This window comes from Pan troglodytes, chromosome 12 (genome assembly GCF_028858775.2).
Source record: "Pan troglodytes isolate AG18354 chromosome 12, NHGRI_mPanTro3-v2.0_pri, whole genome shotgun sequence".
NCBI lineage: Eukaryota > Metazoa > Chordata > Mammalia > Primates > Hominidae > Pan > Pan troglodytes.
The window spans coordinates 88,907,550-88,928,595 of NC_072410.2; the positions used below are offsets into that span (position 1 = coordinate 88,907,550).

General features: G+C 39.5%; 1 long non-coding RNA gene across 2 annotated transcripts in view; it reads right to left on the bottom strand.

Annotated features, from left to right (window-relative positions):
- LOC107973427 (uncharacterized) overlaps positions 1 to 21,046 on the bottom strand; it is a 585,387-nt gene that overhangs the window by 549,980 nt on the left and 14,361 nt on the right. Inside the window, exon 1 of one of the 2 annotated variants that reach the window (XR_010149160.1) lies at positions 16,665 to 16,877. The exons of the other annotated variant lie outside the window; for it this stretch is intronic. This is a non-coding gene — a long non-coding RNA (uncharacterized LOC107973427). Of the gene's footprint in view, positions 1 to 16,664; positions 16,878 to 21,046 lie in introns of those variants that run through there. 2 annotated transcript variants of the gene reach the window in all.

Sequence of the window (21,046 nt, forward strand, 5' to 3'; positions counted from 1 at the left end):
GGTGGTGGGCGCCTGTAGTCCCATCTACTCGGGAGGCTGAGGCAGGAGAATGGCATGAACTGGGGAGGCAGAGCTTTCAGTGAGCCAAGATTGCGCCACTGCACTCCAGCCTGGGCGACAGAGCGAGACTCCGTCTCAAAAAAAAAAACAAAAAACCTCGATCTGTCAGGATTGAAGTCTATTCCTTTAGCCGCTATGGCATTTTACTATCTACAAAGCAGATAGGGCCACTTTCTAAATTGCCCAGCCTGCAGGCTGAATATACCAGAGCCCTAAGCCACCACAAGGTCCCTCTGTGCGCCGTCCTTCACCTATTTGTATAGCCATATGGCCCACCAGGAGTGCAGAAATACAGGCTATTTCACAGGTCAGCAGGAAATTCCCAATTGCCCTCAGGGCAAATCAGACACTCTCAGCCACCTTCTTTAAAATTAAGTTCCCATTTCTCTTAGTAAGTTCTGCCTGATGCTTCCTAAGGTTCATGGCAAGTTAAATGCATTGCATACTCACCACTGGTAAGCAATGTAGATAAGAAATTCTAAAGAGAATATTTCATCTTCATTTCAATCTAGCAAACTTATAAAAGTATGGATTTTTAAACGGGATGCAAATGACACTAGAGCATAACTCATAGTGACAAGGAGAAAGGACTAATAAAGGAGTTTTTATGTGGTCACTTTGAATTAGACCTGTCAGTGACACTCTAGTGAATATTAACTGTGTGCATTTTTCCATCCCCCTTCAAACTGCTTGGCTTAAAATTCAAATAAAGTTGGTTCCTTGTGAAAACCCCCCTCCTGGTGGCATGAGAGAATTAATGTACTTTCAAAGGTAAACAATTTGCTCCTTTCTGCAGTTGGAGCAGAGCTGTTATAGATCATGCAAACTCAAAGGGAAAATAGAGTAAAGGAAATTAAAGGGTCAAAAGCCAACCACCTGGAAATTTATGTCAGTTTTTATGCTTAAGATCCTTCACTGCAAACAAATATCACACTTTAATGCCACAGCACAATAAAGAAAAACCTTTGACTTGTGGGCTTGTGGAAAAAGAAAAATGAAAAAGCAGCATTCATGTGGGAGTCAAAACCTATCCTGCATCTTAGGGAGGAATAAAAAAGCCCGTATGTTATTCCTTTTATCTCTGTTGGAGCCAAGGCGCAGATTGACTCAATGGACAGGAAACTGACAGTGATGGAGCAACTGCTGCTTACCTGATTGTTTCATCATGATTATATCATTCAACTCTCATGCCCACCCTTGAAAGTAGGCAAAATGCCCTCATTTTAGAATTGACAAAAAATTCAAGCTTGGAAACCTAAATGATTAATCAAAGGTCACTCTGTTAATTTGCAGTGATACAGAGCAAGCCAAAGACATTCTCAGACACCAAGCTTACCTAAACCAACTTCTTTTTCCTGCTCCTGCCAGCATATATAAACACATGCTTTTAAAATAATGACAGGCTAAATCTAGCAATCAAGTCATTATAGCATTCCAGTAAGTCTGCAAGTGACATGTTGTTTTCACCAAAGATGGACCAGGATATGACATTGTCTCCTTCTATTATGCCCAGCCAGCAGACTGACTGTCAGATGCCCACTGCGGTGATCTGTTTAGCAAGGTCAGCTGCTTGATTGCTATGAATAATTGGATGCCATTAATAATGGTCAGCTCCAGGATATAGGAAAGTGGTCAAGCGTGGTAATTGTATTTTGAATTCCAGCAGATTATTTCCTGGGGAGCAGGAAGACAACCACTATATAGGATACAGTTTTTCTAAGTAGAATAGAAATAATTGCTTCCCTAGAGGTGAAGGGGAGAAGCCAAGGGCTCCCGTAATAACGTGTGTGACCATATCTAGTAAGAAACATGGAGGTCAAGGTTTTGCAAGTGATGGCTAATGCTATGAAGCCTGGCCATTACCATCACTAAAAGTCTCCACAAGTTCACATTCTTGTTATTCTCTTATTTAGATTAACACTAGAGCTTTACATGTTGAGGGGCCACCATCTAAATTCTGAAGCACCAGTGAGGTTAGACCAATGGCTAATTAGGAAATCTAATACAACTGATATCCATCTGAAAAGGTCAAGCATAAATCTTTTGCTGTTTAATGTGTATTAAATTCTCACCACATATTAAGGGCTGTAGATACTGCAAGATAATTAGGCAAAACATTATTATCTTGAAAAAAAGCCCTGTCAAAAAATGAAGGCTTTTTAAAAATCTCCCAGGACATAATAATAAAAGTGAGAAATTAAAAAGAGATTGAAAAAAAAAGCACGTGAAAAGGAAAAACTAAAAGTGATTTTAGAGGATAGACTGCAGTATAGGCAACACATAAAGAGCAAAACATTTCATAGAAAAATATAATAGCTATCAGTTTCAGACTTTACTAAGGAAACGATTTCTTAAATTGCCCAGCAATGTGGGCAGAACAAATTAAAGTTAAAACTTATTATAGCAAAGGAAATATGGATGGGAGCATGGAATCATGATACAACTGCCTGAAATGAAATATTCAACACAAGCCTCAATTCTTGCCAGCTTTTCCATTATTTGAAGCTACCAGGAGTTGGATCATTTTGACCATTTTTTTTTTAAAGTATTCAGTGTTTGGATGAACTCTACAGTGAAAAGAGATAAACAATCATAGAGCTAAACCTATTCTCATAAGAAAACATAAGGAATAAGTCTTTGTAACCTTGGGTTACACAATGGTTTCCTGGATCTGGCACCGAAAGATAGGTGACAAAAGAAAACACTTAGGCTGGGCGTGGTGGCTCATGCTTATAATCCCAGCACTTTGGGAGGCCGAGCTGGGCGGATCATGAGGTCAGGAGACCATCCTCGCCAACATGGTGAAACCCCGTCTCTACTAAAAATCAAAAAAATTGGCCAGGCGTGGTGGCTTACACCTGTAATCCCAGCACTTTGGGAGGCCGAGGTGGGTGGATCAAGAGGTCAGGAGATCAAGACCATCCTGGCTACGGTGAATCCCCGTCTCTACTAAACATACAAAAAATTAGCTGGGCGTGGTGGCGGGCGCCTGTAGTCCCAGCTACCCGGGAGGCTGAGGCAGGAGAATGGCGTGAACCCGGGAGGCGGAGCTTGCAGTGAGCCGAGATCACGCCACTGCTCTCCAGCCTGGGTGACAGAGTGAGTCTCCATCTCAAAAAAAAAAAAAAAAAAAAAACTAAAAATTAGCCGGGCCTGGTGGCACATGTTTATAGTCCCAGCTACTCGGGAGGCTGAGGCAGGGGAATCACTTGAACACCACACGTGAAAATTGCAGTGAGCCAAGATCTCGCCACTGCATTCCAGTCTGGTGACAGAGTGAGACCTCATCTCAAAAAATATATATATATTGGACATTGGACTACATCAAAATTAAAAACTTTTGTGTTGCAAATGAGATCATCAAGAAAGCTAAAAGAAGACCCACGAAACACAAGAAAATATTTGCAAATCATATAGGTGATAAAGGATTTGTATCTCAATACAAATAGCCAAAAAATGAAAAGAACCCAAATGCTGGTCAACTGAGAAGTGGATTAAGAAAATGTGCTATATCCATCCAGTAAAGTATTAATCAGCCATAAAAAGGAATGAAGTACTGACACTCACTACAACGTGTTTGACTCTTGAAAACATTATGAAAAGTGAAGGAATCCAGTCACAAAAGGCCACATATTGTATGATTCTATTTAGGGTACATGTCCAGAATAAGCTAATTTACAGAGACAGACAGTAGGTTAGGGGTTGTTTAGGGCTGAGGGAAGGACACAGGAGAGAAATGGGGATTGACTGATAATGGGTACAGGGTTTCCTTGAAGGGGGATGAAAATGTGCTAAAACTAGATTATGATGATGGTTGTGCAACCCTGTGAATATGCTAAAAAAACATACAATTAATTGTACACTTTAAATGGATGAGTTGTATGATGTGAATTTTCTGTCAATAAATGCAAAGCTCTTTTTGAAAAAATCAAACAAATAAAAACAGCATTGGATATTGGGTGCTTCCCTAGTGACAAAAATTACTGTATTCTCAGAATACGGGTCCAAAAGGGGAGAAGCAACTTGCCCTAGGCCCCACTTTGAGCCAGTAATGAAACAAGATCCCTAAGATTTCTGCTTCCAGGTGATTCCCTAGACTCCAGTAACACTGGCAAATTTCTTAACCCTTTATGGTTCAAATTTATTTTTTATTTTTTTGTTGGTGTCTTTTTCCCTCGGTGATGGTAGTCTTACTGACACATTTGCCCAGAAACATTTCTTTAAGGTGATATAAATGGAAGACATGATAACCTAAAGGAAGTAGGCAATATCAACCTACAGAAGTCTATTTCCCTGGACAATAGTAAGTTACAAAACCTGGGCATGGTCTAAATAGTTCCCTGAAAAGAGTATTAGATGGAAACATGCATGGTTTTTAGGCCTGAGAAAATTATAGAAACAGGTGATGATCTGTCTATAGAAGTAAGGACCCCAAATCCATATTTCCCAGTCTTTAATAACGCCTACAGGTTAAGCAGGACAGAAACCAGGGTACAGAGGGCCAGTTCTTTGACTTTTGCTCTTAAAGTTAATGCCTTTTCCCAATAGAGAACATCCATTTCCTTCAAGAGCCACTTTTAAGCCCACACAAAGCTTTGAGAAGCCAGAAAGGAAAGAAAGAGCCTCATCTCAGCTGCAATATTTCCAGAACCTTCAAGCATCTTATTTTAAAATCAGAAGAGACAAAATGCCTCAGACACCAGTGGTATCCTCATTTGTACAATGGAGAAAGTGAACACCACCTACCCGAAAAAAAAGCCCAAGTAAGAAAAAACAGCAAACCTGTGTGCGCGCGCGTGTGTGTGTGTGTGTGTGTGTGTGTGTGGCCTATATGTGCTGGTAGCTCGGGTGCAAACGTTTCTGGGAGAGCTAAGCCTGAACATCAGAACCTAGAGCATTTTAAGAGTTTTCTAGAACACAGCAGAGATGATACAGAATTTCCTTACGCCTGAAGAGGAGGCGTACACGAGATGGAAGACTGTAAGTTAGATCTTTGTTCTCCCTACTGCACTCTAGGCTTTAAAACAAATTCAATAATTACATAAAATTCAAGATTTATTTTGTCCTCTGTTCGTTCTTTTATCTGTAATACACCTGCAATTTTCAAGCTCCTATTTTCCTTGTTTTCTTTTACTTCTACTTGATTATTTTTATTTATTTTTCTTTTCATAAAATAAAAATGTTTCTCCAAGAGAGCACTGGCAAGCCTTGAGGTAGAGTAAATTAGCCAGTAACCATTTCTTTGACATCTATTCAACCACTACAAACCCACCTGAGAGTGAGGAGGAGAAAAGGTGAGAGAGGAGATTGGTAGGAATAGCACTCCATGTTTTATTCATCTTTTCAGGACACTGTAGAGATTAACTAATTACCCTACACTATGCATCTGTAGGAAAAAGAAGAGTAATCCAGCTGTGCTCTACTTTAAGAAAAACTGATTTATAAAAATTGAATTTATCAAAAATATAAATTATGAAATGAATCAGAAAACATTATTTATAGAAGTGTTCAATATAAGGTTGAATTTTAATAAGAGTGCACCCCTAGAGCATGTAAAATATGACATCATTTATGAAACTTGAATCATTCTTCTACCAAAACCCATTATTTAAAAATCCAAACTTATAAAAACAGATGTATTAGGGGGTTATTTGTTAAATTCATTAAAATATTTCTTTAAATAGCATGCCAACGCCACATCCCACCTCCAGGTACTAAAAATATCATTTGATTTGCTAGCAATTAATTAAATATAAGTTCAGGGTAACACAAGCTACTGTTAGAACTAAATATGCCTGTCTTTGTGTCTTTGTTCCTGTGGGTAAATAGGAAAATTGAAGATCTCAGGAATTCAGTAGTCACTCTCAGATTAATATTTATAATTAAATTCTCCTACTCTCTTATCTATAAAATATCTATCTTCTGTAATACTGATACACAAATAGACATAAATTATTCATGATTGGCCAGGCGCAGTAGCTCACGCCTGTAATCCCAGCACTTTGGGAGGCCCAGGCGGGCGGATCACAAGGTCAGGAGATCGAGACCATCCTGGCTAACACTGTGAAACCCTGTCTCTACTAAAAATACAAAAAAATTAGCCAGGCATGGTGGCGGGCACCTGTAGTCCCAGCTACTCGGGAGGCTGAGGCAGGAGAATAGCGTGAACCCGGGAGGCAGAGCTTGCAGTGAGCCAAGATCGCACCACTGCACTCCAGCCTCGGTGACACAGTAAGACCCTGTCTCAAAAAAACAAAAGAGAAAAAAATTATTCATGATCATGGAAAGAGCAGAGAAACATGACATTAAATAGTGAGTAGCAACAAAATAATTTCATTTTAACTTTTGGCTATATTTCTTATTTGCTTTAGATGTGTACCCAAAATAATTCAATAATCCAAAGATTGGCATTTGAAATACAATTTTCCATGTGCATGAATTGAAGTTGAATAATACTAAGCAGAATTTCTATGAGAAGTAGACCCAGGAATAGAATCCCAACAAGTGCTGTAATTTGAGGGTAGTTCTTAATAAAATATCATTGAGTGTGACAAAGGGCAAGTCCTCTGATTTTAACTGATCAAAGAATAAAAGCGAAGTAAAAGATTTCAGGGGCAGAGTATTACATACTGATGCTTTTCAAACAAATTGCATTTAAAAATGAAACCCCTTCAAAATATCTGTACCTTCAGCATTCCTTTGACCAACCTGGGACTGACTTTTTAAAAGACAAAAGATGAATTCATTGGCCAGCTTGCATTTTTACTTTTGGAGGCAAAACATGGCAACAGACCTGCTCTCTCTAAAGTATAAGGCCCCAGCCAAGCACTCTGTAACACTCTAGAGATCACAGTCTTTTGGGAACAGGCTCCCCAAAATCTGGCCATAAACTGGCCCCAAAACTGGCCATAAACAAAATCTCTGCAGCACTGTGGCATGTTTATGATGGCCATAATGCCCACACTGGAAGGTTGTGGGTTTACCGGAATGAGGGCAAGAAACACCTGGCCCACCCAAGGCAGAAAACCGCTTAAAGGCATTCTTAAACCACAAACAATAGAATGAGCGATCTGTGCCTTAAGGACATGCTCCTGCTGCAGATAACTAGTCAAACCCATCCTTTTATTTTGGCCCATCCCTTCATTTCCCATAAGGAATACTTTTAGTTAATCTATAATCTATAGAAATAATGCTTATCACTGGCTTGCTGTTAATAAATATGTGGGTAAATCTCTGTTCGAGGCTTTCAGCTCTGAAGGCTGTGAGACCCCTGATTTCCCACTTCATACCTCTATATTTCTGTGTGTGTGTCTTTAATTTCTCTAGCACTACCGGGTTAGGGTCTCCCTGACCGAGCTGGTCTCAGCAAGTGGCGTCCATCGTGGGGGCTCGAATCCAGGTTGAAGGGTCACCGGAATGATGGTTGGAGAATGTGGAACTAGCTGGAGGACACCTGAGTACTCTTAAAGCAATCCCCGTGGTGAGTAAGAAGGGGAGCTCAGAAGCGTCAGGGTAACAATGGGACAAGTATGGGCTCTGGTTCATTCTACCTTGGAACTTTTTCACACTGATAATGAGGAGGAAGGAGAGTATAACAAAGTAACAGAAGAGGTTACAGAGCAGGTTTATTTGCCAGCTAAAGCTAAAGCAGCAAAGGAGAGAGAGGTTCATCCCTTCCCTTCTGCACCCCCCTTGTTATTATTTTGAAGAAAAAGAGTGGCCTGACCCTCCAGATCTTTCTTTTCTGGAGGACACTGGGCAAAAAGTAGTTGCCCCAGTGACTGTTCGAGCAGCACCTCAAGTGACTGCTCTTAGTTCTATTCAAGCAGGAATTCAGCAAGCTAGATGAGACGGTGATTTAGAGGCTTGGCAGTTCCCTGTTAGAATATACCCCCCAGATCAACAGGGAAATATTATAGCTACATTTGAGCCTTTTCCTTTTAAATTAGTCAAAGGATTTAAAGAAGCTATTAATCAGTATGGACCAGGTTCTCCTTTTGTAATGGGACTGTTAAAGAATGTTGCTGTTTCCAGTCGGGTGATTCCTACTGACTGGGATGCTCTTACTCGAGCTTGTCTAACTCCTGCTCAGTTCTTACAATTTAAAACTTGGTGGGAAGATGAAGCTTCCATTCAGGCTGCTTGCAACGCCCAGGCCCAACCTCAAATTAATATAACTGCAGACCAACTTTTGGGGATTGGCAGCTGGGCTGGTTGAGATGCACAAGTGGTCATGCAGGATGATGCCATAGAACAGCTTAGAGGAGTGTGTATTAGAGCTTGGGAAAAAATCACTTCAAGTGGAGAACAATACCCTTCCTTTATTGCTATGAAACAGGGACCAAAAGAACCATATGTGGATTTTATAGCTCGGTTACAGGAGTCTCTTAAAAAGGTGATTGCAGATTAAGCTGCTCAGGATATAGTGTTGCAGTTATTAGCTTTTGACAATGCTAATCCTGATTGCCAGGCTGCTCTGTGACCTATCAGAGGGAAAGCACATTTAGTTGATTATATCAAGGCCTGTGATGGTATTGGAGGTAATTTGCATAAGGCTATTCTGCTAGCACAGGGAATGGCAGGACTGAGAATGGATAAAGGAAATATTCCATTTCCTGGAGCTTGTTTTAACTGTGGGAAGCATGGTTATACTAAAAAAGAATATAGAAAAACTCAGTGAGTCAGGCCACCAGATAGGGGAAAAAAGAAAACTGCTGAGTCTGAAATATGTCCAAAATGTAAAAAAGGAAAACATTGGGCTAATCAGTGTCACTCTAAGTTTGATAAAGACAGGAACCCGATTTCAGGAAACAACATGAGGGGCCCGCCCCGGGCACCATTCCAAACAGGGGCATTTCCAGCTCAGGCCATTCCCTCACCCCTGTACAATGACTGTCCCCTGCCACAGCTGGTTGTGCCACACACAGTAGATTTATGCTGCACAAGAGCTGTGAGCCTTCTGCCTGGGGAACCCCCACAAAAGGTCCCAACAGGAGTCTGTGGACCCTTGCCAGCGGAGACAATAGGATTACTACTAGGCAGGTTTGGTTTAAATTTAAAAGGGGTACAAATACACACAGGAGTCATTGATTCAGATTACAGTGGGGAAATTCAAATTGTTTTATCTACTTCTGTTCCCTGGAAATCAGAGCCAGGAGAGTTCATAGCACAGCTCCCTATTGTGCCATATGTGGGAATGGGGAAAAGTAAAATTTAAATGAACAGGAGGATTTGGAAGCACAAATAAACAAGGCAAAGCAGCTTATTGGGTAAATCAAATTACTGATAAACGTCCTACCTGTGAAATAACTATTCAGGGAAAGAAATGTAAAGGTTTGGTAGATACAGGAGTGGACATTTCAATCATTTCTCTACAGCATTGGCCATCCACGTGGCCAATTCAACCAGCTCAACTTAAGATAGTTGGAGTTGGTAATGCCCCTGAAGTATATCAAAGTAGTTATATTTTGTATTGTGAAGGGCCCAATGGACAACCTGGGACTGTTCAACCAAGTATAACTTCTGTACCTATAAATTTATAGGGGAGAGATTTATTACAACAATGGGGAGCACAAGTTTTAATTCCAGAACAATTATACATCCCTCAAAGTCAACATATGATGCATGAAATGGGGTATGTCCCTAGTATGGGACTAGGAAAAAATGTGCAAGGTTTGAAAGAACCGCTTCAAGCAGAAGGACAAAGTTCCCGCCAAAGATTAGTATATAATTTTTGATGGTGGCCACTGTTAAGCCTCCAGAAGCTATACCTTTAAAATGGTTAACAGATAAGCCAATTTGGATAGAACAATGGCCACTAAGTAAAGAGAAACTGGAGGCTTTAGAGAAATTAGTTACTGAACAATTAAAAAATGGGCACATAGCTCCAGCATTTTCCCCTTGGAATTCTCTAGTTTTCGTAAGTAAGAAAAAATCAGGTAAATGGAGAATCTTAACTGACTTAAGAGCCATCAATTCAGTTATACAACCTATCAGAGCATTACAGCCAGGATTGCCTTCTCCTGCTATAATTCCAAAAAACTGGTCTTTAATAGTCATAGATTTAAAAGACTGTTTCTTTATTATCCCCTTAGCTGAGCAAGACTGAATGGTTTGCATTTACAATTCCTGCGGTAAACAACATGCAGCCTGCTAAGTGTTTTCATTGTTTTACAGATAGGTCTAATAATGGTAAAGCTTCTTATTCTGGCTCAAAAAGTAAAGTTTTACAGATGCCCTATACTTCAGCTCAAAAAGCGGAGCTTGTAGCTGTAATTGAGGTATTGACTGCTTTTGATATGCCTATTAATATAATTTCTGATTCTTCATACGTGGTTCACTCCACACAGTTAATTTAAAATGCTCAGTTATGATGTCATACAGATAAACAACTGATGACAAAAACAAAACAGGGGGAGAAATAGGGATTATGGGACAGCCCATACACAACTGAATCTAGCATTATTAACTTTAAATTTTTTGAGCCTGCCCAAAGGCCAGATGTTATCAGCAGCTGAACAGCATCTACAAAAACCAGCTGCAAAGACAGAAGCAAAACAATTGGTTTGGTGGAGATATCCAATAACAAAAAGTTGGAAAATATGTAAAATAATAACTTAGGGTAGAGGTTATGCTTGTGTTTCTCCAGGCCAAAATCAACAGCTGATTTGGATACCATCAAGACACCTGAAAAGTTATCACAAGCCAGATGCCAAGGAAGAGATTCTGGGGAGGATCCCGAGGACCCCCAGTTGCAGCCATGTCGATACTGACACTGAGGAGGACCCCAACTGTCACGAGCAACACCCGTTGAACACAGACACCCACCTGGGGACAGATCAAAAAGCTGTCACAGATGGCAAAAGAAAACCTAAGGAAGGCAGGACAGCCAGACACAATAAGTAATTTAATGGTAGCTATGATAACGGTGATCACCACTGCCGTGAGTATTCCTTCAATAAGGGCTGACTCAGAGAACAATTATACTCATTGGGCATATTTATCAATCTTGGCTGGCAATAGTGCCTGGATGTAATCACTCTATAACACAGTTACACATGCTTTCTGATCTCAGTATTTACCATAATAAATCTGCTCCTATAATTGAAGTATATCACCCTCAAAAACCTTTTTGTAAACAGGATTGGACCCAGTCAGAAAAAATGAACATACTTGTTTAGGAAGATTGCATTGCAGAACAGGCAGAGGAGCTGCACAACGATTCCTATGGAATCATTATTAATTGGTCCCCTAAGGGGATGTTTAGCTTAAGTTGTACCTCTCAGCCTGCATGCCACAGCCACACTATGTTCAGCTGATCCGAACAAAACAGTCAGATGGTAGAAATGGCAAGAAGTACGGCCAGAGTTCCTATTATCTGGAATCATGGTGGTATAGTGGCACCTCAACCTCAAATGATATGGCTCGCTGTAGGAGCTAAACATAAGGATTTATGGAAACTATTAATAGCTCTTAGTAAGATCAAAATTTGGGAAAGAATAAAAAAGCATCTAGAAGCACATTCTACAAACTTGTTTTTGGATGTTGCAAAATTAAAAGAACCAATATTTGAAGCATCCCAGGCACACCTGACCTTAATGCCAGGAAATGGAGTGCCTGAAGGAGCTGGAAACAGATTAGCAGCTAGTAACCCATTAAAATGAATAAAAATACTTGGAAGCTCTGTGATTTAAACGATGATTGTGCTTTTAATCTGTGTTGTTTGTCACTGTATGGTCTGCAGATGCAGATCCTGACTCCTGCGAGAAGTAGCTCACCATGACAAAGCTGCCTTTCCTTTTATCGATTTGTAAATCAAAGAAGGGGGACATGTTGGGAACAGCCCCCCCCTCCCCAAATCTAGCCATAAATTGGCCCCAAAACTGGCCATAAACAAAATCTCTGCAGCACTGTGACATGTTCATGATGGCCATAACACCCACACTGGAAGGTTGTGGGTTTACCAGAATGAAGGCAAGGAACACCTGGCCCGCCCAGAGCAGAAAACCGCTTAAAGGCATTCTTAAACCACAAACAATAGCATGAGCGATCTGTGCCTTAAGGACATGCTCCTGCTGCAGATAACTAGCCAAACCCATCCTTTTATTTCGGCCCATCCCTTTGTTTCCCATAAGGAATACTTTTAGTTCATCTATAATCTATAGAAACAATGCTTATCACTGGCCTGCTGTTAATAAATATGTGGGCAAATCTCTGCTCAAGCCTCTCAGTTCTGAAGGCTGTGAGACCCCTGATTTCCCACTTCACACCTCTGTATTTCTGTGTGTGTGTGTCTTCAGTTCCTCTAGCACCGCTGGGTTGGGGTCTCGGCAATGGTCTCGGCAATGGTCCAAGTGGCTTAGAAATTTGTGCAAGCATTACCATCTCCCAAATCAAAGTCTAAAATACCAGTTCAAGGGGAGAAATATGTACTATAAATTCTCTTAAGATGATTCATTAGAAGTCCAGAGAATTTGAGCTTTGCGGCAATAGAGCTGAAGGTTTGACCAACAAAAAAGCAACGTAATGAATTTAAAACTGAATACATGCCCAGTATTCCAGATAATTCCAAGGTAGGCAAAACATGAAGCTTCATGTAAGATTCTCATATTGACTAAGACTTTTAACTTATTAATGCACTCCCTCTCTAATAAAGTCTGACAAGGCCAGGTAAAAGGAAATATTCTTGATAAAATAGGAGCATGGAACTAAATAGCACAAGGGAATAAAATTGCTTCTAATAATCTATTTAAAGACTCTATTAAGTAATGCTTGTTCACTTTGAATCTGATATTGGAGCTACCTATGAGTTCCACATGAATATGGAGTGATTAAAAACAATACTCTCAGACAATGAGTATTAAAGCAGGTTCTGCTTGTGGAAAACAGATAAGGGGCCTTTTGGCAAAATCAAAACACTAGGACTGAATATACATATGGGGTATTCTTTGAGAGGGAAGCTATGGCTGAATGGAGATTTAAAAAACAAAACAGTGCTATGAATAGGGACAGCCATGCATGTAATTTTTGTCAAGATAAATTGGCTGATTAAAGCTGTTAGATATTGTTATAATACAAAAGAAGAGCTGATGAGAAAATTCAGTGAGCTCAAATGAATAATAAAACTGAAAATGAAAAAAGATTATAACATCACCTCAAAAAATGGAGCTAATAATAATGCTCTTTGTGTCCATGGCATCTTTTATCATAGCAGTTCAGAGCATTTCACAGAATCACTGAATCATGACTTTTATAGTTGATAGCGGCCAAAAAGATGATCATGTCCAAACATGTGTCCAAACCTTCTGTCTCCTATACAACATCCCACACACACAGTCACACAATCTATGTGAACCCTCCAATAATCTTATTTCCTCCTGAGTGCACCATGTGAGATCCATACGAGGAGGGTCCAGAATATTCATACTTATCATTTTCTTTGCAATGAAGCACATAGCAAAATTATATATTGGGCAGAGCAGTAAGTTGGTAAGACAAGAGAACAGGAAAACAAGAGAAGACTACAAAAGTTTGTACTCCACCAATAGGAAGTGTCTGATGTCCTGGGCAGGAGGCAGGTCACTGGTTCTGGCAGTACCTCTGCACTTCAGGTGAAAGAATCATCATTAATCGTTTCCCCAACCATGAGAATTTGTGGCTTCATGTCTAATATCATGTGGGTTACATTGTCCTGATATTTACAAATGAAAACTGGCGTAGAGGTAATCATCTCAATAGGTAGCGAAGAAAATCAATTTCATTTATTCTTGAAGGAAACACTTTGATATGTGAATAAATATTTCTGTGGCTTGGAGGCTGTGACTGTAGCCACCATGGGGCCATTTTGATGTACATGTAGGAATTACGTCAGCCCACAGTTATCCCGTAGGGGCCTCTTCTAGGGCCAAGATTGTGGGTCACTGGGGAAGCAGGTCAGTTGGAAAAGTCTGTGGATTGTAAACTTTAGTCCAGCTGATTCTGGTGATATCCTTCAGCATTGATTACCCAGCACATGCTCAGAAAGCATTAAGCTTCCAGGTATCAACAAAATTCTTCCATATTCTCAGGGATCCTTTAACTCTAGAGAAAGAACCCAGAACCAGAGTACATTCTACCAATTTAAGGATGGATAGGCTGGCCACCTAATTTTTCTACCTCAGAGACCTCCTAGGGCAGAGATTCTTAACTCTTAACCCAAGGTCCATGGATAAATACAGGGGGTCTATGAATTTGATTGGAGGTTATATATATTTTTATTTTACTTTTACTAACAACTAACTGAAGTTTAGCATGTTATTTAACTATGAATAAGCAAAAAAAACTATAGTGGAATCAATGGTACCTGTTACTTTGTCACCAATGGAAATCACAGATATTTTTATACCATATTACTACTGGTCCAGATATCTCAAAATATGCTCATCCTGTTGCAATATAATGGAAGTTACTAGGCACATCAGATCTTGTTATTTAACATGTTAATAAAATGCATATGTATTGCTATATCACACGTTTGTTTTTTAATATGATGATATATTTCAATATAATTATATATAGAGAGAAAGCATTTGTAATATAATTGGGTTCCTTTGTAGCCCTAGTTATTTTAATTTTTACTTTACCTGGCCTCCAAGGTAAACATGGTACAGGGGGTACAGGGTACCAAAAAAATGGAAGAAAAAAAAGAGAGAGAAGTTCAGAGGCATTATTCAGGGCTGATGTGGGGGTTGTTTGCACAGGTTAGTATATGGCCCTGCAGGAGAAATAAGGCCACATAACATTGCACTTGATTAATGTTACACTGCTAATCAGGAACCACCAGAGGACAGCCCTGTTTGAAAGCTGTGCCTCCACGTGCACAAGCCCACTTCCTGAGAGGGCTGTGGCAAAGACTTGGACTCTAAGTGTCACAGACACAGTGAACAGGCACAGATGTGCATATCCTGTCCCTCTCCCCAGTCCCTACTCCATCATTCATTTCCTATTTCTTCACATGAAATTAGAATGATCTCTTCTGTGTCCTCTCAATTGCATTTTTCCCCATCCTATCCCTATTTCTCAATGTTGATCTGCTAGGCTTCCTTCCTTGTACCTCTGATTATATATATATATACTATATATTTTTTTTACTATATATATATATTTATTATGTTCCCTGCTTCCACCATGGATGACGCTTACAGCCACCAGCTTCTCTGTGGGAGCATGTGACTTTAACAGTTTCAGATGTCCCCAAACCACACCAGCTGTCCTATAACAGGTATCATCAGAGCACAGAGAGGAGGATGCCCATAGGTGGAGGCAGCACAGCTTCCTGTCTGGGAATTCCCTGGTGAGTAAGTCTGGCTCACAGCTACTACACAAGCCCGCAACAAATATTTCCCAGGTTCAGATTCAGATCTGCTCCCATTATAGTCTTCAAATTCTGCTAACTGGAAGAAATTAAATTTTACTTTATTTTATTTTGAGATAGGGTCTTGCTCTGTTGCCCAGGCTGGAGTGCAGTGGTGTGATCTCGGCTCACTGCAACCTCCACCTCCTGGGTTCAAGCGATTCTCCTGCCTTGGCCTCCCAAGTAGCTGGGATTACAGGCATGTGTCACAAACACCTGGCTAATTTTTGTACTTTTAGTAGAGATGGGGTTTCGCCATGTTGGCCAGGCTGGTCTCTGACAGCTGGAGGACTTCATAAGCAGACAATAAAATCAGTGCCAAAAGAGAAGAAATCAGTGCCCAGAAAATAAACCTAGAACAGGATGAATCTGCATAGCAAAAAGAGCACGTACTGACAGACAACAGAATTCCTCCCTCATTAGAAGGGTCGTTACAAGGAAGGAAGGGAGAGAGGAAGGAAGAAAGGAAGCTGCAAGTCACTTCTCATTAAGACATCATCAATATTATCTGAACAACAGAGAAAAAAGATGGGCAGTCACCAACAAGTGGCTGAGTTTCTTCACTGACTAGACACGGGTTAGCTACAAGCAAAGCTTAAATTTGTATTGCCATTCTATTCTGATTATCTGACAGAGCAGCTCTTCCAAAACAAATTTTAAATTGACCCTTCTGCAGAATACATTGTTTCCTTCTGCCTCAGGAAGATACTCAAGTCAGAGAGAGACACAGAATCCCAATTGTTGAAAGCGGTATGTGTTGCTGCCAACATGATTATTTACAAAGACCAATCAGACCATGTCACTCTCTTGCACAACACCCTGCAAGAGAGTCACATTGCACTGGGAATAAAGGGCAACCTCTTTTCCATAGTTTCCCTTTCTGACCTGGCTACAGTCGAATTCTCCGTCTCATCTTGGGCCAACCCCACCCAACTTCAATCACTGGCCTCTTTCTTTGTTGCTCAAGAAAATCATATTTTCCCATTCAGAGCCTTTTCTCTTCTTACTCCTTGGCCTGGACCATTTAATTCCCAAATCTTTCCATGACTAACCCTTTCTTGCCATTTACGTTTTAGCTCAAATGCCACTATAGCAAAGAGGGTTTCTTGACCACCAAACTATACTACTCCACGTCCTGATCCCATCCATTTCACTATCTTACTTCATTTCTTCAGAGTAGCAATCTTGTATGGAATTCTTATGCTTCGCTTACCTTCCCGTCTTCTCCATGACAGCAAGAACTTTATCAGCCTTTTCCACAGCCATACTCCCAGCCATTAGGGCTCCTAGCACATAGCACTCAATATATATTTGTGTGGATCAAGTAAATGTTAAATGACTATCCTGGCTTGGAATGAGTTAATGGTGTAACCCATTTTCCAAGCTCTGATAGTTGGAGCTTGAATCTGACATCGGAGGTCAGCACACAAACACAGTTGCAGAAGGAATCTCCTTTCTGGAGATAAAGTATACCAGTAACATCAAAGTATTTTATTTTGTATCATTTAGTTAGAATCGTTGGCCATTCCTACCTACCACAAGAGGGGGATTGGAGGGGAGTGCAATACAGTTAATTCTGAGATATGGTACAAAAATATACATTAATTTGATAGGGAAAAATACCACTATTGCCACATCATACACTAAGAAGCAACAGGCACCAAAGAATAAGGATGAGTTTCTAAGTCAGACTCAGAGTCATATCACACCCCAGGTCTTCCATCTCTGTTACTGACTGAATTGCGACCCCCCCCTAAAAAAAAATCATATGTTGAAGCCCTAACCCCTAATGTGACTGGATTTTGAGATAAGTCCTTTAAGGAGGTAATTAAGGTCAAATGAAACCTATACAGTATGGCCCTAATCAAGTAGGACTAGTGACCTCCAAAGTAAAGAGGAAGATAATGCCAGAGATCATTGATCTTGATCTTTCTCTCTCTTTTTATGCAGAGTATCACAGAAGGTGCCCAAAGGTCATTGTGAAACCTACTAAAGCCTACTATGATCAACGCCTCAGCGAATCACCTGTTTGCATCCCACTAATCACTGAATGTATTTGTCAATATGAAGGCAACTGAATAACCAATTAAGAAGCCAAAATGGTTTGTCAGCACCATGTAGAACACACAATTTAGTGGTAAGACTGAATCACTATCAAATAAATAAATTAGAAGGAGGCTTTTCAACTCTGGCCAATAGATTTCTCTTTATAGACGTGGCATTTATGAATTTGGAATATTTAAAAAACCAAATAAATTATCTGGTAATAAATATTTAGTAATCATCTGAATACCAAATAACGTAATTTATTTTTAAGTAAATGTTGTTCCTTTAGGTAACTCACATCATATGTCTATGCCTCAGGTCCCTCACGTGTAAAAAGGGGAAGCTGACATACCTTATCGTAAAGGCATTTCTAGCTCTCAGGGTCTAGTAAGAATCCTCTCTCCTACCTGACCCCCACTGCCCCTGCCTTTTGATCAGTTGCACACACTTACAGGTCAGCCACCTACAGTTAGCAGCACAGTCTGGATCAATGAAATCAGACAAAGTTTATGTCTTCAAAACACCCCCAGTACTTTAATATCTCTGTAATTCAACCTCTTCTAAAGCTAGAGATTGAAGGGTAATATTAGCATATAACTCTGGGGCTTGTGTTCATTCTCTGGTGGGGAATGTAAACTGACAGTGCTAATAACACATTTTTCATGGCTCAGATCATCATCATTGCACCAGAAAACCTGTTTGATATAACTTAGCCCACCCCTATGTGAGCTAAATTCCAAGTACTATTCGAGATTTATATTGTATCTGGTCCCAGCGGAGCATGCAAAGAGCCTCAGTTCCTGGGAAAGGCTTACAGAGGCTTTATGGGTGCTTACATCTGGATCCTGAGTGCACAACAAAAGAGAAGGGCTGGATTTGCTGTGCATGTTCACTAAAATAGCCTGAAGGATGTGTTTTTCTCTTTTTAAAAGATGAGGATGTTAAGTGGGTATTTTTTTTTCTTGAAAGGTTTGAACTTGCCTATGAAGCATTTGGTCAGACAACCGCAAGGATATGTGTCCTTCTGATAAAACCCAGAATTGTGTTCTATGCCCTGCAGAAATCTCCACAGTATTCTCTTGATGTGATTTCCAGTCAAGAGTCTGACAACATGAAAAAGCACATTTGGGTCCCTAACACCTTCCTATTGCTGAAGCTTCCAATAGCATGTCCAAAACAATTCTTAATATTTATTTTGTGCACTTTTTCTTTGTTAACTGACAAATAAAAATTATAAATATTTATGGTGTACATGATGTTTTGAATGTGTATACCTCATGAAATGGCAAACTTGAGGTACTTAGCATATGTACTACCTCATAGTTTTTTTGTGGTAAAAACATTTAAAATCTACTTTCTTAGAATTTTCAAGAATAAAATATATTGTCATTAACTATAGTCACCATAATGTACATCTTTAAACTTATTCCTCCCATCTGAGTAAAATTTTATATCCTTTAACTAATATCTCTCCAATCTCTCTTGCGTACTTTTAAAAAAATCACTCTGATGTGAAGAATGTTTGCCACTCATCTTACCATGAAATAAAACCCATTTTATACAATTATAGAAACATTTAATTTAAATACTGAAATATTTGTGTAATTGTTTTCCATATATTTGTATGCTTCAACAGTTATTAATTATAAACACGGAGGTTTTATCTCTGCTTTTAAGAAATTAATACCATTTAATGGACTCGTGCTTTTGAACGACTGTAAAGCAAGAAAAAAATTCATTGGGATGAAAACTCTCTCTCTCTGTATATACATATAAGTCTAGAGATATCTAAAGACAGTCTACAGTTAGAGGTATCTATACATAGATATATATCACGCATCTAAGTGATTTTCATTATAGAAAATAATATTGTTCATAATATAAATCATAAAATAAAACATTAAGGCCTGGCGCAGTGGCTCACGCCTGTAAACCTAACACTTTGGAAAGCCAAGGCGGGTGGATCACGAGCTCAGGAGATTGAGACCATCCTGGCTAACACGGTGAAACCCCGTCTCTACTAAAAATACAAAAAAAATTAGCTGGGCATGGTGGCGGGTGCATGTAATCCCAGCTACTTGGGAGGCTGAGGCAGAAGAATGGCACGAACCTGAGAGGTGGAGCTTGCAGTGAACCAAGTTCACGCCACTGCACTCCAGCCTGGGTGACAGAGCGAGACTCCATCTCATAAATAAATAAATAAATAAATAAAGGCCGAGAGCAGTGGCTCATGCCTGTAATCCCAGCATTTTGGGAGGCCGAGGCAGGTGGATCACGAGGTCAGGAGATAGAGACCACCCTGGCTAAACACGATGAAACCCCATCTCCACTAAAAATACAAAAAATTAGCCAGGCATGGTGGCGGGCACCTGTAGTCCCAGCTACTCTGGAGGCTGAGGCAGGGAAATGGCTTGAACCTGGGAGATGAAGCTTGCAGTGAGCCAAGATGGCACCACTGCACTCCAGCCTGGGCAACAGAGCAAGACTCTGTCTCAAAAAAAATAAATAAATAAAATAAAAATAAATAAATGACTCTGTCTCAAAAAAATAGAAATAAAATAAAAATAAATAAATAATAAATAAAATGAATCAGTATAAAACATTAAATCACATAGAAAAATATAAAATAAAATGTAAAACTTTAACTTTTTTATTCTTCTCCCCATTTTCCATTTTAACTCTCCAGAAATAACAAAAAGCTTTTTCTTTCCAGAATTTTTTTCCAAGAAAACAAGTGTGTGTGTATAAAAATATATGTGTATATATAAGCATGCATATATACACATACACACACAGTCCCTGTGTGTGTTTAGGTATATATACTACATATATCTTTCTTTATTAACTGGTGCTGATAACTATACTAGAAGCCAATCATATAAACCAGATTTTTGGCAGGGAACTCAGAAATAAAATCTTGCCATTTTACATAGCTGTATTTTCCCATAGGAAAAAAATATGTGGCTGGACACTATGGCTCATGCCTGTAATCCCAGCACTTTGGGTGGCCATGACAGATGGATCACCTGAGGTCAGGACTTCGAGACCAGACTGGACAACATGGTGAAACCCCGTCTCTACTAAAACCACAAAAAAATTAGCTAGATGTAGTGGCGGGCACCTGTAATCCCAGCTACTCAGGAGTCTGAGGGAGGAGAATTGCTTGAACCCCAGGAGGTGGAGGTTGCAGTGAGCTAAGATTGCGCCATTGCACTCCATCCTGGGCGACGAGCGAAACTCCGTCTGAAAAAAAAGTGTGTGTGTGTGTGTGTGTGTGTGTGTGTGTATTCTATTGCTGAACATACATTATGTATGCTAAACATATCTAATATTTATATATATCTAAATTTATTATATAAATATATCATACTAATCATATATAATTATAATTATATTGTAATTCTTCATTATTAATTATATGTATATTTATATTAAACATATTTATATCATGTATATAATATATTATTTCATATTTACATAACATTTAATATATATTATATATGTTTAGCAACAGAAGTTATAAGAATGATAACTATTCATTATTTAGTA